This window comes from Malaclemys terrapin, chromosome 3 (genome assembly GCF_027887155.1).
Source record: "Malaclemys terrapin pileata isolate rMalTer1 chromosome 3, rMalTer1.hap1, whole genome shotgun sequence".
Taxonomy (NCBI): Eukaryota; Metazoa; Chordata; order Testudines; family Emydidae; genus Malaclemys; species Malaclemys terrapin.
This window is the reverse complement of record NC_071507.1, coordinates 28,473,971-28,490,010: the sequence shown is the minus strand read 5'-3', so window position 1 is coordinate 28,490,010 and position 16,040 is coordinate 28,473,971. Positions and strand designations below refer to the sequence as shown.

The following is a 16,040-nucleotide window of genomic DNA, read 5'->3' as shown; positions in this document are numbered from 1 at the left end:
AATGTACTGCTTGTGTCACTTGTGTTTTCATATGGAGCTCTACTTCTCCCTTCTGCAAGTCCCCTCCCAATGGAGCTATCCTGCAGGACCTAGGTTCCCTATGGCTGGGTTTCTCTAGCCCCAGAACTGGATGAACACCCACACATACATTAACAGAGCAAGTCTGAGCGGACCGGGTCAATCAGCATTTTCAAGACCCCTTATATGTCTTTGGATTCACTGGGCTGGATGAAGCAGCACTTTCAAGCTGCTTCCCCTTATATGCCCCTGGGCTCCATGAACTGGGTCAAGCAGCACTTTCAAGCTGTCACCCACATTCAGCACGTCCCTATCCCCACTCTCACATCACAATTGTACTGGCAGAAACCTACTTGATGAGCAAACCACACAGTATTTTGGGTGCAGCAGGGTAAAAGAAGTGTTGCTGTAGAGTGAATGGGGGAAGCTAAAAACACAAAAGAGTAAAGTTCAACAAGAGAGAGAGAAGCAACCAGCTTAACCATAAAAGTTATTTATTGAATAATAGTGATAACTACACAAGGAGGGCTAAACCAACATAACCATACATTATTAAAGGTTAATACATAAGGTAGAAAGGAAAACAGAGCGAGAGAAAGAGGGGGATCTCACCCACTCCATGAGGCTTGATCTGGTCGGGGTTCCCAGGTGATGGTGGTAGCTCAGGGTCCTGAGTGCTGGAGACAGGCAGAGCCCCCAGCACGATCAGTCAGGAGAAGATGGAGTCCCAGTGGAACTGATGCATGGTTTGGATCTAAGAATCAGAACAATTACTGGGGGGTGTGTAGGGATTTTTGTAGAGAAAATACAATGGTTCAAGGGAGAACACTAGATTTGTTTATAGGTAAACTGATGACTCCAGGGTTTTCTTTACGCTAGACAATAGGAGCTGATCACTCTTGACTATGGGTGGTGTTTTCTTCCAGGGAGTTCACAATACAACTAGGCTGTTTCAGTATTTTGGACATCAATCAAGGATTCATTACTAGAATTGGTCTGATAACTCCTGAGCTGGGTGTGGGCAGGCATTAACATTAACAACTGGAGCAGAGATTCCCATGATGCAGTGCTTCCCTGATTTTTCTGGTCCCAGAGTTCAGTGCGGTTCTCTGTTCTCCATTCTGTATGCAAACTGAGATGTCTCCCTGTCCCATCTTTCATGCAGATGAGGCTAGGGGAGTTGTCTCTGTTCTTCATTCTGTATGCTAATAGAGATGTCTTAATTTTGTCACCCTTGTCAGGAGGGGTCTAGGTGTGTCTCCCAACGCCCTTGACTGGTCTCTGGACATTTTTTCCTCTGATGGGTTTTGGTTTAAGCAGAGGCTGGTGTGTGTGTGGGGGGGGTGTCTTTCATGAGTCTGGCTGGATACTGCACCCTGGTTCCCCAAGAACACAGAGCTGACTGGTATCACCATGAGTTTTGGTTTTAGGTCCTTAAAACCTTACATAACTACACAAAAAGATTCGCACTCAAAAATTCTCTTTTGTCATCACCCCTTGCACTGCTTTCATTATTTTTACACAACTGTAACCAAATTACATTCTCATCTTGTACAATCGGAGGCAGTCAAGTTAAGTTCCAATAGAAACCGCTCATATTTCTTTAGTGATTTTGATTAAATCATATTTACAAACCATTTCTGTGGGAAAAGGGCCCATTTTCCCTCAGAATAGCTGTAAAGGCTCCTGGGGACAAAAACATAGTGGTGGTAGTAGTCACCTGAGCCCCTTATATAATTTATTTAACTGCCAGGGTTCCACCCAATGTGATTGTACTGAGTTTCACATATATGTAACCCTTCTGCCCATCTAAGTTGGCAGCAACAAGGGCCGGGTTCTGTATCTAGGGGTTCCATTTCAATAACGCAATGAAAAACCGTCTCGAGACCCCACGAACTGCTCTGCTCTATGAGCTGCTCCACTCACCGACCTGAGAGCCGCTCCAGCCGTCCCCACAAACGGCTCCACTTGCCGTTCCTTGGGTCGCTCCAACCGTCCCCGCAAGGCTCCACGCCACTCGCTGCTCCTCCAGCCGCTTAGCAATATAGCTTGAGGCTCCCCCACTATTTAACATAGCACTCAATGATCTCAGCTCTTAATAACTTTAGCTCTTTTGTGATTTCAGCTCTTAGTAGGGTGGGTCAGTCTGTCCATATTCACTGGGTTGTGGAACCCATGTCCCATGTCTAGCGAGTGCTACTTAGATGATGGTGAGACACTCTGTCATAAAACAGTTTCATTGTCCTTAATTCACATAATCAGGGTAACAACACTTTATTCCTCCTGCCCCAATAACAGAGAAACTGGGGATCCCACCCCATCCAAAGTAACCACTATCAGTTGCTGTTGTCTCATGCCAGGCAGGTGGGTGTGCCTATGCAAACAAGATCAGCCCCTGGAGTTCTTTTCCACACTCGCCATAATTCACCACCAGATGTCAGGGTAGAGCTCATCCTGACTCTGCTTACATATAATTACATTTACATAACTGGGTATTATTATCAAACCACGAATTCCCCTTTCATAATACCACAACTGTTACTCTTTAACATCTTCACAACCGTTACTTTTTAACATTTCCACAACTCCCAACTGTTTATTTCCCTCCAAACTCCCTCCAAACTCTGTAGTATTAATTATTTACAACAGCTACTTGTAACTCCTCACTCACTTTAAATCACTTACTTCCGCATTCAATTCTTTAAGGTGGTACATTTTGCCTGGGGCAACTTAGCCACTAAGTACAATCCCTGCAACACAGCTGCCTTTCCCTGTGCTTCCTTTACCTGGGGATCATTTAAAAAGGCAGTAAAACATTTGTTTCCATGGTCACCCATGGGTCTTTTACTCCAAAAATTTCAATGGAATACAGCAGACCTCTGTCATGCTTTGTCCAATATCCGCACCCCCCCCCCACACACACATTTCACATAAGTATCTAAAGTACCTTCCATTAAAACTTCAGAAAAACAAAAAGTGTGAGAGAGGCGGGGGGGGGGGAGGGGTGGAAAGCAACCAGTTAACCCTGTGAAGTTAGTTTAAAGTACAGGCTAACAGCAGCAAATTAAGCAAATTAAGAAGAAGAAGAAGGAAAAAAGGATATAGTTACCTCTGAGCAAAGGGTAGGACTCTCTACATTTAAACAGTTGGGAACCCTTACCCCCAGGTTTTTATCCTGGCTCTGAGAGAAGAGTTGAGGTTGTTATCCCTTCTTGCAAACCATGAATTTGTTCCCCCAGTGTCTGTTGCATTTGTTTGCACCCCAAGTGAATTACAGGAGTGCCCTTCTCTGTTGCAGTTAACTGCTTCCAAGCAACTCCATGTGTTAACCCTGTCACTCTCCACTTTTCCACTTTGAAACTTTTTTTTCTTCATTCCCCTAGGATCAAGTTGCAGCTCCCATCTCTTAATGTGGTCTGTTAACTCTGCTTCTGACTCCAAACCCTGTTTTGACAAATTATCTTTAGCCACCCCTAATTCTAATTTACAATCCTCCAGTTGCCTTTGCTGGAGTTGCACCGAACTTGAAAAATTATTGGCAGCCTTCCATAATGTTGTCTTTACTTCTAACCTCTTACAAGTGAACTTAAGTGCCTCCTTTACCTGGAAGGCATCCTGTCCCCATGGGCACAGACATCCTTCTGCTACCCATTTACCAAGGAGAGTGGGCTACTCAGCCAGTCCCCATCCCTCTGGATTCCATAACACTGTCCACATTTCCTTTTTAATGTCATCCCAGGTTGAACCCCATACCTGGAATGGGCCTTGATTCTTCTATATCCACTTATCCAAAAATACCGTTACCCCAGCTTGCCATCATGAAAGCCTACCATACCCCCTCCAAGCAGATACATGGAATGTTGGGGAGGGGAACTTACCTGGCTGCTACTTACCTGTCCAGTGTGATGTAGCTGAGTCAGGACACCAAGATGTTAGAGTGCTTTCCCTTCACCCTCTCCCCTGGTTCTTGTCACACAGACAGAAAGCAGAAGTCCAAAGTTCAGACAATGCAATGTTTATTGGGATTAGTTCCAAACAAGCATATCCATAGTTCTATGCACCAGCAGAGTCTGTTTCCCAGTGTTCCGTTCCCAGCTCTGACACTTCAAAGTATTTACCCCATGTCCCCCTTCCCAGCTCTGATATCACAGAGCCTTTACCATGTATCCCCCTTCCCATCTCTGATGCCACAGAGCCTTGCCTGTTTACCCATTCCCTATTCCCTCCTCATTCCCTATTTCCTATTCTCATTTCCCATTCCCCCCCTCCTCCTTCTTAGCAGGCCCAAATATATCTGCAATACACGCTCACAGTCCCATCCCTTACAACTTAGGGTCATGTTCCATTTTGTGTCTGGGATCTTCGTCCCACCTCTTTTGTATCCCATGGGAGGGGTAAGGAGTGAGGTTGTGCTGCTGTCAAGGACAGGCATTTCTTTGGCCTTTTAGTGTTTTATACCTTCTCTCCAATCTCCTTTGCCCCTTCCAACTGGTTGCTTGATTTTGCCTTGAGATAGGGGTTGAGGCAATCTTAAAGTGTGCTCTCAAGTAACACTTTAACAGCTCTTATCTGTTCCCACTGTACTAACATACAGACCTATATACTAACAGACAAGTTGATAGGAATTGCAAAATTCCCTTTGATTTGACTTGAAGAGCTGCTAATGGGTATCACTAACATCACACTGCTTAGTATCAATGCATTAACTATGTTCTGACTTATGATATCTGATGAGGATAATATATTAAAATTCATGGCAATAAGCTGATGTGAATAATATTCAGGAGCTCAGGGTCCAATACTGTGAGGTGATGAGCCCCCCCCCCCCCCAGCCCCAGCCAGAGCCCTCATCCCCTCTGCACCCTAATCCTCTGCCCCAGCCCTGAGCCCCCTCCTGCATCGTGAACCCTCATCCCCAGTCCCAGCCCTCATCTCCCCACACCCTAATCCTCTTCCCCAGTCCTGAGCCCCACCCCAGCCCCAGGTAGAGCCCTCATCTCCCGCACCCTAATCCTCTGCCCCAGCCCTGAGCTCCCTCCTGCATCATGAATCCCTCATCCTCACCCCTGCACCCCTCTTATCCCCAAACTCCCTCCCAGAGCGTGCACCCCCTCCCCCTTCCCATACACCCCCTCCTGCCCCCAAACTCCCTCCCAGAGCCTGCACCCCTCACCCCTCCTATGCCCCCACCCCCTGCCCCAGCCCGGAACCTGCACCCAGCACCCAAACTCCATCCCAGAGCTTGCACCCCAGACCCCCTCCCCCACCCAAACTCCATCCCAGAGCTTGCATCCTGCACCCCTCCTGCACCCTAATCCCCAGCCCAGGACCTGCACCCCAGACATCCCCCCCCCACCCAAACTCCCTCCCAGAGCCTTAGGCAGGTGGGGAGTGGAGTTGGGGGGGCAGGTTCTGGGCACCACCAAAATTTCTACAAACCTGTCACCCATGCACAGGGCAGCGTGTCTGGCTCTGCGCAGAGCAAAACATGCTGCTAGGAGCCTCATGGTAAGGGGTCCGGGTCCGGGGGGGGGGGGTTGGATAACAGGTTGGGGCAATCAGGGGACAGGGAGCAGGGTGGGATGGATAGGGGGTGGGATCCCGGGAGGGTGGTTAGGGGTGGGGGGTCTCTGGAGGAGGCAGTCAGGGAGCGGGGGGAGTTGGATGGGGCATGGGAGTCCCAGGGTCTGTCAGGGGGCAGGGGGTGGATAGGGGTCAGGCCAGTCAGGGGACAGGAAGCAAGGAGAGTCCTGGGGGGGGGCAGTTAGGGTGGGGGGTTCTCTGGAGCGGGTGGTCAGGGGACAAGGAGCTGGGAGGCCTAGATAGGGGGTGGGGTTCTGAGGGACAGTTAGGGGCAGGGGTCCTAGGAGTGAGTAGTCAGGGGACAAGGAGCAGAGAGGGTTGGGAGTTCTGAGGGGGTCAGTTAGGGGGCAGGAAGTAGGAGGGAGTGGATGGGGCAGGGTGGGGGTGGGGCTAGGGCAGGGCTCCCTAGGTGCACACCCTAATGAAATGTGCTGCACATGCCTATGTCCCACAGTATTCTTGCTAGCAAGTTAAAAAAAGTATGGATTAGATGAATGGACTATAAGGTGGAGAGAAAGATGGTTAGTTCATCGGGTTCAACGGGTAGTGATGTCTAGCTGGCAGCCAGTATCAAGCGGAGTGCACCAAGAGTTGGTCCTGGGACCAGTTTTGTTCAACATCTTCATTAATTATCTGGATGATAGGATGGATTACATCTTCAGCAAGTTCATGGATGACACTAAGCTGGGGGGAGAGATAGATATACTGGAGGGTAGGGATATGGTCCAGAGTAACCTAGATAAATTGGTGGACTGAGCCAAAAGAAATCTGATGAGGTTCAACAAAGACAAGTGCAGACTCCTGGACTTAGGAAGGAAGAATCCCATGCACCACTACAGGCTGGGGACCGCCTGGCTAAGCAGGAGTTCTGCAGAAAAGGACCTGGGGATTACAGTGGATGAGAAGCTGGATATGAATCAGCAGTGTGCCCTTTTTGCCAAGAAGGCTAACAGCATATTGGGCTGCATTAGTAGGAGCATTGCCAGCAGATCGAGGGAAGTGATTATTCCCCTCTATTAAGCACTGGTGAGGCCACATCTGGAGTATTGTGTCCAGTTTTGGTCCCCCCACTACAGAAAGGATGTGGACAAACTGGAGAGAGTCCAGAGGAGGGCAATGAAAATGATAAGGGGGCTGGGGCACATGACTTATGAGGAGAGGCTGAGCGAATTGGGCTTGTTTATTCTGCAAAAGAGAAGAGTGAAGGGGGGATTTGATAGCAGCCTTCAACTACCTGAAGGGGGTTCCAAAGAGGATGGAGCTTGGCTGTTCTCAGTGGTGGCAGATGACAGAATAAAGAGCAATGGTCTCAAGTTGCAGTGAGGGAGGTCTAGGTTGGATATTAGGAAACACTATTTCACTAGAAGTATGGTGAAGCACTGGAATGGGTTACCTAGGGAGGTGATGGAATCTCCATCCTTGGAGGTTTTTAAGGCCCAGCTTGGCAAAGCCCTGGCTGGGATGATTTAGTTGGTGTTGGTCCTGTTTTGAGCAAGGGGTTGGACTAGATAACCTCCTGAGGTCTCTTCCAACCCTAATCTTCTATGATTCTATGATTATCTTCAGTGGAACTTTAGGGTACTCAGCACATTTTAAGAGCACCTCTGAGCATCCAGCCTTTAGAGAATGGATTGATTGATTGATTTTTTGTGTAATGTTTTGATAGGAATGTTTTTTTCTTCACGGAGCACCATCTGGGTAGTGGACCTGGCAAGATTTCCTTTGTCACAAGGAAAGCTCTCTCATCCTATGCACTCTAGCCAAATACAGGTGGCAGATATGGTAAAGTGGATTAAGAGGGTTTCTTTTATAAACATGATGACATACATTTCACCACCGACAACAAACACAATTTGACCCTCAGGGCAGGGGGCTGGGGTCCAAGCATCCTGTAATTTGGAGGGTGTTTAAATGATGCAGCCCCAAGGCATGCAGTTAAGCTCAACGTAACAGGGAATCAGGGAATTGTATTTTAATTTTTTTTAATAATCAATTTTTTTGCACCATGCAAAAAAAGAAAAAAAAAGTTGTGTTACTGTGATCTTCCCAGGGAAATGGGAGAAGGACATTCTCAAGGGAACTTATTTTCTGATCTTGGGGAATCTTGGGGTCTTGCTGTGAAGCATATAAATGTGGTAGACAACAATGTTAATAACAATGTAGATAAGAAAAATAGCTGTGTGTAGAAATATCAATGTATGTGTATAGATTGTTGTCAACATCTTAAGAATCATCAGTATATTTTTACTATATAGGACAGGAGTGGGCAAACTTTTTGGCCCGAGGGCCACATTGGGGTTGCAAAACTGTATGGAGGGCCGGGTAGGGAAGGCTGTGCTTCCCCAAATAGCCTGGTCCCCACCCCTTATCCGCCCACTCCTTATCCTTATCCGCCCCCTTCTTTCTAACAGAAGATTCATCAAAGGCTTCATTGCACTTTGCCATGCATTGGAAGATCCTAAAATACTGTAGCATTCACCAAAACAGATGTCACAAAAGAAAAATTAAAAATAAGGTTCTGAGTCAACCTGATAGAAGCAGGCTGTTCCGAGTTAAAGTTAGCAAAGTAATAAAGGAATTGCCATACTGGATGACAGCAGTGGTCCATCTAGTCCACTCTCTTGCTTCTTGCCAGTACCAGCTGCGTCAGAGGAAGAAACACTGCAGTAGGCAGTTATGGTATAATGTTCACTTAACATAAGTTTCCTCCTAGCCCCCAGTAATTAGAGGTTGGGTTTGTGCCCCCAAGCTTGAGGGCTTATATGCCTTCCAAAACTCTTGCTTATTTTATTAGTATTTACTACAACTCTGGATTTTCTTACTGTCCAAATAAAAGTCCAATCCTTTTTTCTGAAAAAGGCAGTTGAGCTCTTGGTCTTAATATCTTGTGCCCATCAGTTCCACGGGCTAATGGTGTATTATATGCAAGAGTATTTCCTTTTTTTATCAGGCCTGGATTTATCTCCTTTCTGTTTCACTGAAAGCCCCCTCATTATTGTATTGTGAGAAACGGTGAACCAAAAGACCCTGAACTGCTTTCTCTATACCATTTGTTATTTTGTATACTATTCTCATGTCCCTTCATATTCATCCCCTCTCTACGATAAATAATCCCTTCTTTTTAACCTGCCTTCAGAGGAGACATATTCAGCATCTATAAATCATTTTTGTGACATTTTTCCAAAGCCATTCTATTTCTGCTATAATCCTTTTAATATGGTTTTACCAGAACTAAATAGCAAACCATTCCACATAATAGCAAACCATTAATTTATAATATAATATTTTCCATCCCATTCCTTATGCACCCTATAATTGTGTTTGCTTTTTTGACCATAGCTGCAAATTGAGCAGAAGCCTTCACTGAGCAGTTCACAGTGATACCAAGACTTCCTCCTGAACTGATGCAATTAAGTTGGAACCCAGTAAGGCAGGGGTGGGCAAACTTTTTGGCCAGAGAGCCACATCTGGGTAGGGAAATTGCATGCAGGGCCATGAATGTAAGGCTGGGGCAGGGGGTTGGGGTACGGGAGGGAGTACGGAGAGTGGGAGGGCGTGCGGTGTGCAGGAGGGGGCTCAGGGCAGGGGATTGGGGTGTAGGAGGGGGTGTGGAGTGCGGGAGGGGGCTCAGGGCAGGGGGTTGGGGTGGAGGAGGGATGTGGGAGGGGGCTCAGGGCAGGGGGCTGGGGTTCAGGCTCCAGTCTGGCCCCGGGTACCTTGAGCAGTTCCGGGGTCACAGCAGCACACAGCAGGGCTAGGGCAGGCTCCCTGCCTGCCCTGGCTCCCTGCCTGCCCTAGCCCTGCGCCACTTCCAGAAGCAGCTGGCACCACGTCCCTGCAGCCTCTGGGGGAGTGGGGAGGCAGAGGAGCTGCCCTCGCCTGCGGGTACCACCCCCGAAGCTCCCGTCCCATCCCATCCGCCCCCTCCCCTCCCGGGTCACATATTATGAAGCACATAATAAACATGCTAAATGGAACACTGAATTATACAGTAAGTAAAAGGGAAAGGGAAATGTTGATTTACAATTAGTCTGTTGTCTTACACTAGGACTCTATATGGAAGCAATTATGAAGGACGATACTGTTTTGTCTTTGGTCCTTTTTTGCTAGACTGGACTTGATCACTGATAATGCTTCCTAATTGGAGGGTCTTATCACTTTAATAAAGAGAAGAGTTTTCAGAATGTAAAGCTAGAGTCTTACTTTAGTTTTCAAAAGGATTTCATTATCGGTAGTTAATACAACCAAATTACCGCAAAGACTCTCAAAGCTTCTCCTAATGTACATCTCTCAACATGCATGGCAACGGAGAAATTTTGCATGGCTTTAGAGGGGATAGGTTATTGTTTATGTGATAATATCTTTTATGTGCTGATAACCGAAAATGGTTCCCATTTGAGTGTTTTATCCCTATCTATGTCAAAGTGTGTGAAATTTAAGTATGAGTGCCTAAATAAGGACTTAGGGGGATTAATGTAATTCTGTAATTAGTATCAGTTTTTTAGCTACACATAGGTGTTATATTTAATATTTTAGAATTTAGGGCCAGATCTTCTAAGCTGCACAGGAGCTGTTAGGTGCTGTTTAGGCACCGAAATGAAGTGACTAGATTTCGAAATGAGAGAATTGTTCTCAATGGGAACAGTTGGGTGCAAAGCACTTTGGAAAAATCTGATCCTATGTCTAGATTTACAATGCTACAGTGGCATAGCTGCAGCTGCACTACTGTCGTGCTCAATGTAGACCCTTACTACAGCGATGGGAAAGGTTCTCCTGTCATTGCAATAAATCCACCTCCCTGAGAGGTGGTAGCTTTCATCAACCAAGTGCTATCTATACCAGGGGTTAGATCAGCTTAACTATGTCGCTCAGGGGGGTGGATTTTTTACACCCCAGAGTGACATAGCTGGGTCAATCTAATTTTTTATTGAAGATCAGCTATTATTAGCATCCAGTTCAACATCCCTTTATACCTTATGGAAAGGACATACTTGTTTTACTAGATGAAGCAGCAATTGTTTAACTGTGTTGAACACATTTATTTAAAATGGTAGCTGCTTTCAACTACCTGAAAGGGGGTTCCAAAGAGGATGGATCTAGTCTGTTCTCAGTGGTGGAATCTCCTTCCTTAGAGGTTTTTAAGGTCAGGCTTGACAAAGCCCTGGCTGGGATGATTTGGTTGGGGATTGGTCCTGCTTTGAGCCGGGGGTTGTACTAGATGACCTCCTGAGGTCCCTTCCAACCCTGATATTCTATTCTATTCTAAAATCTCCCGTGAATTGTATGTGAGCATGACTGAAAATTTTGTACCCTTCACCCCCTTGTTATATTTGCTGGGTATAAACTATGTATAAGGCCTATAATAAGGCAGATGTAGATATTATTACATTTGGATTAATAGCCTAAAAGTATATACTGAAAGTGTGAATTTCAGATGTGAAATGACCTTAGAAAATTCAAGTTAATGAAATTATCAAAAGTTTAGTGAAGTTAACACACAAACATACTGTGATAAATGAAGGTGGGGGGTAGCTCCCTTTTATGGACCCAGCCGGCTAGTTAACTATAAAATCCCTTTTAATAGCTGTTCTCTACTTGCTTTACCTGTAAAGGGTTAAAACTCTCACTGTGATGCATAGGTAAAAGGAAGTGAGTGAGCACCTGGCCAAAAGAGCCAATGGGAAGGCTAGATCTTTTTAAAATTGAAACAAGATTCCTCTTTTGTCTGTCTGTTGTTGTTCTCGGGGAGAAACAGACTGGGAACAGCGATGCTGTACGAAGCTTTGGGCCAGGTATGAAAAATCATCAGTTTCATACCTAGAAACTACTCATCTAAAACCCTAGATATGTAAGTAGATTAGGAAATGTCTAGAAAGATGCAATTAGGTTTATCTCGTTTATTTTTGTATGGCTTGTAGATTCCTCTGTGCTAACCCCAGGTGCTTTTGTTTTGCTGGTAACCTTTAAAGTGGACCTAAAGAGAGCTATTTTTAATGCTTAATTCTTGTATTTGCTCTTTTTAAATCTAGCAATAGTCTGAGTTTTCAGATGTATTTTCTTCTTTGTTTTTTAATTAAAGTTACCTTTTCTAAGAACAGGATTGGAGTGCTGTGTCTTAAGAGGTTTGTGCACATTCTTTTTTTTTATTAGCTGGTAGCAATAGCTAATTTTCTTTGTTTTTGCTTTCTCAGCTCTTCCCTGGAGTGGGGTGAAAGGTCTTGAGGGAACCCCACAGGAAGGAATTCCCAAGTGTGCCTTTGTGGGTTCTCAAAGGGGTTTTGCACTTGGGTGGTGGCAGCATCTACCCATTCAAGATCAGGGAAAAGTTGTAATCTTGGGAGTTTAATACAAGCCTGGAGTGGCGAGTATTAATTTTTAGAGTCCTTGCGGGCCCTCACCTTCTGCACTTGAAATGCCAGAGTGGGGAATTAGCCTTGACATTAAGGGGAATAACCCAAACAATTCTGGAAGGCATGGTTCCTTTAAATGGAACAGCTGAAATCTGAAGACTAAAAACAGTCTAATGAGAGAACTCTCCATTAAAAGAAACTGATATTCTACAAAATAGTGCTTTTACCAAACTGATGCCATATGAATCATCATCTACTCACTGATAGTATTGTCCTAACTGTATTGAACATCCTTATTCTGGGAAACTGATTCTACATCTCTGGATGTTTGTTATATATAGGCAGCAAATAAATATTGATTTGTTGACTTAGCAGATTACTAAATACAGTTGTTGTTCAAATGTACATACATTTGACTCTGATTTACCTACTGTTCTCTGAATGGGGGCTTGCTCATTGATTAGGATGGAAAATAGCAACCAACGCTGTCTCATGCCATATTTTTAAAATTGGTATTTGCAGTATTACAAATAAATCAACAGTATTCATTTCTGGAGATATCTGATCATTCAAACTACTTCTAGCCACAGACTTTCACCATATCGAACTATTTTAGACAACATAAAATGGGCCATAGCATTGCCAGCCAGAAGCATTCAAAAATCATGAGTCAGGTCCCAAAAAATGATGAAAGTCTTGCAATGTATTTGATAGCTGTGACTCGTCTCTTCAGTATTCCAATGACTGGAGAAACTTTTTTACTTTAATTAGTCAGCATGGGAGATGGGCTAGGTAATCTCTTCAGGTCTCTTATAGCCCTACATTATTATGAGTCTGTGGTATACCATCTTGAGAGCTGACTAAACAGCAGTTTCCATTATTGTTGAGACTGCATGAAGCACTTTCAACCTGAAGTTCTACAGTTTTCGCGCACAATAGCATATGGCAGAGGGTTGACAAATAGAATGAAGTTGTGCCAGATACATGCAGACTTGCACTAAGGACAGTGTGTGACTGCACATCCCATGAGGAGCTCCAGAGGAGATAGTATCTCCTGACACTATCACCTCCCCACACTCCTGAAATGGAAGTCGATTGTTCATACTGCACTATTGCTTAGGATGGTGCAGCCTACTCTTCTGAGCCAGATCCATTGACTGGTGTGGTGAGGAAGGAGCAGGGCTAGGATTTTGATTCCTCTCTCCTCCAAGCATAAGTACTGCTCTTCTGTCTGGACTTTGCATATTATGCATGCAACATATGAGACAGAAAGCTCCCTGTGTCCCTACCCTCTCAACACACCGGTGTTAGAGCCTGACACAATGCAGCCCTTGAGAAACAATGAAGACTTCTGAGATTGATCTTGATGCATTCTACCAGGAGTATAACACAGGGTATAAAAGCTTACAACAGGACAAATTTTAGGGTTTGAAGGTCAGGCCCCGGCCTTGTAGGGTCACTATGTGTTGCAGCAGTGGCACAAAATGACCTTACAGCTGCTCTAAAGATAGCTGAGGATTTCCCAGCATGGGGAAATCTTCAGGTGGAATACAGCCTCCATCTGCTCTCCAATCTTGGTGCAGGAGGCATGTAAGAGGTATGAAGGTGGTGACACATTAGGACAGGGCAGGAGTGTGCAGTGCTCCTGCCCAACTTCAGCCAGCAGAACAAACTATAGGGAGACATTCTGGATTAAACAAATTGGAGCATCTCTGAGGTTTCTCTAAGTAATCCGGGGGTTACATAAACCCTCTGCTGGACCTAAGATTCCAGGAGCAGAAAGGCTGGGTATAACAACACCTCTTGAGATGGACCAAACTCAGTTTAGGTGCACCTAAGGATTCAGCCATTAGGGCTGGATTTTCAGCTAGTGTAGATCACCATAGTCCCAATGATTTTCTAGTGTTGTAGTGAAGCAAGTGGAGCTACAAAGATTTATACTAGCTGAGGATCTGGCCTTCATTTGCTTTTATTTTTATTTTCTTGCATTTCATTTATTTTCATACCAATCTCCTGGTGACAGATCTTGGATGTTTTTTTAATTCTAGCTTTTAACCAGTTAACAATTATCTTTAACATTCCTCTTTTCATTATTTGAGGAAAGAATAATTTCTATTTCTTTCAGGATTTAACTTTGGTCTCTTGAAAACTACAGATAATTTCAGATGTGTAGGAGGTGATAACTGTCCAACTGTTTGCTTAAGTGATGTTTTATTTATAAGTATTTTTTTAAAAACTACCATTCACTTGCAATGTTAAACATCTCCATTACTATAGCTGTCAAAATTATTTTAATACCAAATGCAGTACAGTACATACTCTCTCAGTTCATTACAACAGACACAAAAAATATGAAGCAGACAGTAGCCATGAATGGTCTTGTAATGTCCTATAGTGTAGATTTATAATATGAATAACCAGGAACTCCAAGCTAAGTACTTATATCTCCCTGTAATGCTTACAATTACTATGGACACCTACAGTAATCTTGCACTTCTCATCTGCTGAAGATAATTGTTGTCCCTCAAAAAATGCAGAACAAACCTGTATAATAATATCGGTCTCACTTACAAACACCTTAAAAATATCTGTGTTACTTGTGGATATCAGTAAATTATGGAAAATAATTTAGGGGTAAATTCTGTCCTTGGATGTATGCAATTGATAAAGGGGAATCATGCATATATATCCAAAGGCAGAATTTATCCCTCGAAACAGGAAGCACTTTATTCAACTCTACATTGACCTATCACAGTTGGGATCATAGTATACTATGCTTCTGTTGAGATCTTTGCGGATCTTTTCCATTGAGGGTTACACAACAATTGGGATCTTATATTTTTTTCCAATTAGTCTAAAAACTCAAAACCCAAATAGGTGCATTCTACCACCATGAAAAGGATACTCTGCAAAAGAACAAGAGAAAACCACCTATGTATGATTAGCACATGACTAACATTTAAGTACACCACAATTAGCAATTTCTCAGGACTCCAGTAGCAAGGGTACTGGAAGAACCATGTGGAGAAGGTTGGATACATTGGTGCAAAGATTTGTAGAACTTTGTGGTGACTTGCTAACTTGATGTCATTATATCCCAACATCACCATTAATTTGTACAGCACACTTTGCATACTCTGTAATTAAAGAATTATAATATACACCTTCCTAGAGTTTCTTTTTATTGCTAATTTTACTTAGCCTCCATGAGTGATTTTTAGTATGCAAATGAAACATGAGCATCATTTCCTAACTGGTATTTATTTGTAATGTTAAACTATAATAAGAGCTTCATTCAACATATGCAAATACAAAATTGACTAGGAAAAAGGGAAATTGTATAAAAAGTCCTAGATCAAGACTGCACCTTGATATTAGAAAGATGCCTCAATTCAATAAAACTCACAAACATTAATAAAAAAGCCATAGGATATAGGGATAAGTCATAGGGTCCAATCATTTCACATAATGTAGGTCCTGCTTCTTCTCACAATGGAAAAACTACTGACTTCAGTGGGAATAGGTTGAGGAGCATGAACTGAAGATTTAGAAGTCCATGTAGTTTTGAATGAAACCCTGGATCAGGAATCAGTCCCTTGAAAACAGATTCTTTGTTTAAAATTCAGAGGGTCCCTCCAGGCCCATCTTTAATACTCAGTCTCTCAACTAGGGCAAGCTTAGCAAAGCTCATCCAGAGGCATGTTCAACCTAGAGTACAGCTGCTGCCTTTGAATGATGCTCTTTAAGCCTTGATGGCAGTAATGTGCAGCATTTACAAAGGAATCTGGCCACAATTCTAATTGGCTGAGTCTATGCTAGTGTCTGGCCACTTGTTGGCAGACTACAACAATTCCTTCTGTAAATATTACATTATCTCCTGTTGGAGAGAAGCCAACTGAATGCTGGTGAAAATACAGCCATTTAATTCATCCTGATGACTTTAAGAAGTGCTAAAGCAAGATAATATCTCACTGATTTAAGATATTTTTGGGGGGGTTGTTTTAAAAGATACACACACTAAAAAACCATTGGTAATTAGGTCAAAATAATGGCTTAGGCTGTGTAGGAGACTTATTACTAGATCCGTGA

At 43.9% G+C, this 16,040-nt stretch overlaps 1 long non-coding RNA gene across 2 annotated transcripts in view; it reads right to left on the bottom strand.

The window, feature by feature from the left end:
- Nucleotides 1-16,040, bottom strand: part of LOC128833588 (uncharacterized) — a 111,495-nt gene that overhangs the window by 17,761 nt on the left and 77,694 nt on the right. For both annotated transcript variants that reach the window (XR_008444285.1, XR_008444286.1), the window contains exons 5-6: nt 1,945-3,984; nt 631-772 (exon numbers count right to left, since the gene is read on the bottom strand). This is a non-coding gene — a long non-coding RNA (uncharacterized LOC128833588). The remainder of the gene's footprint in view (nt 1-630; nt 773-1,944; nt 3,985-16,040) is intronic.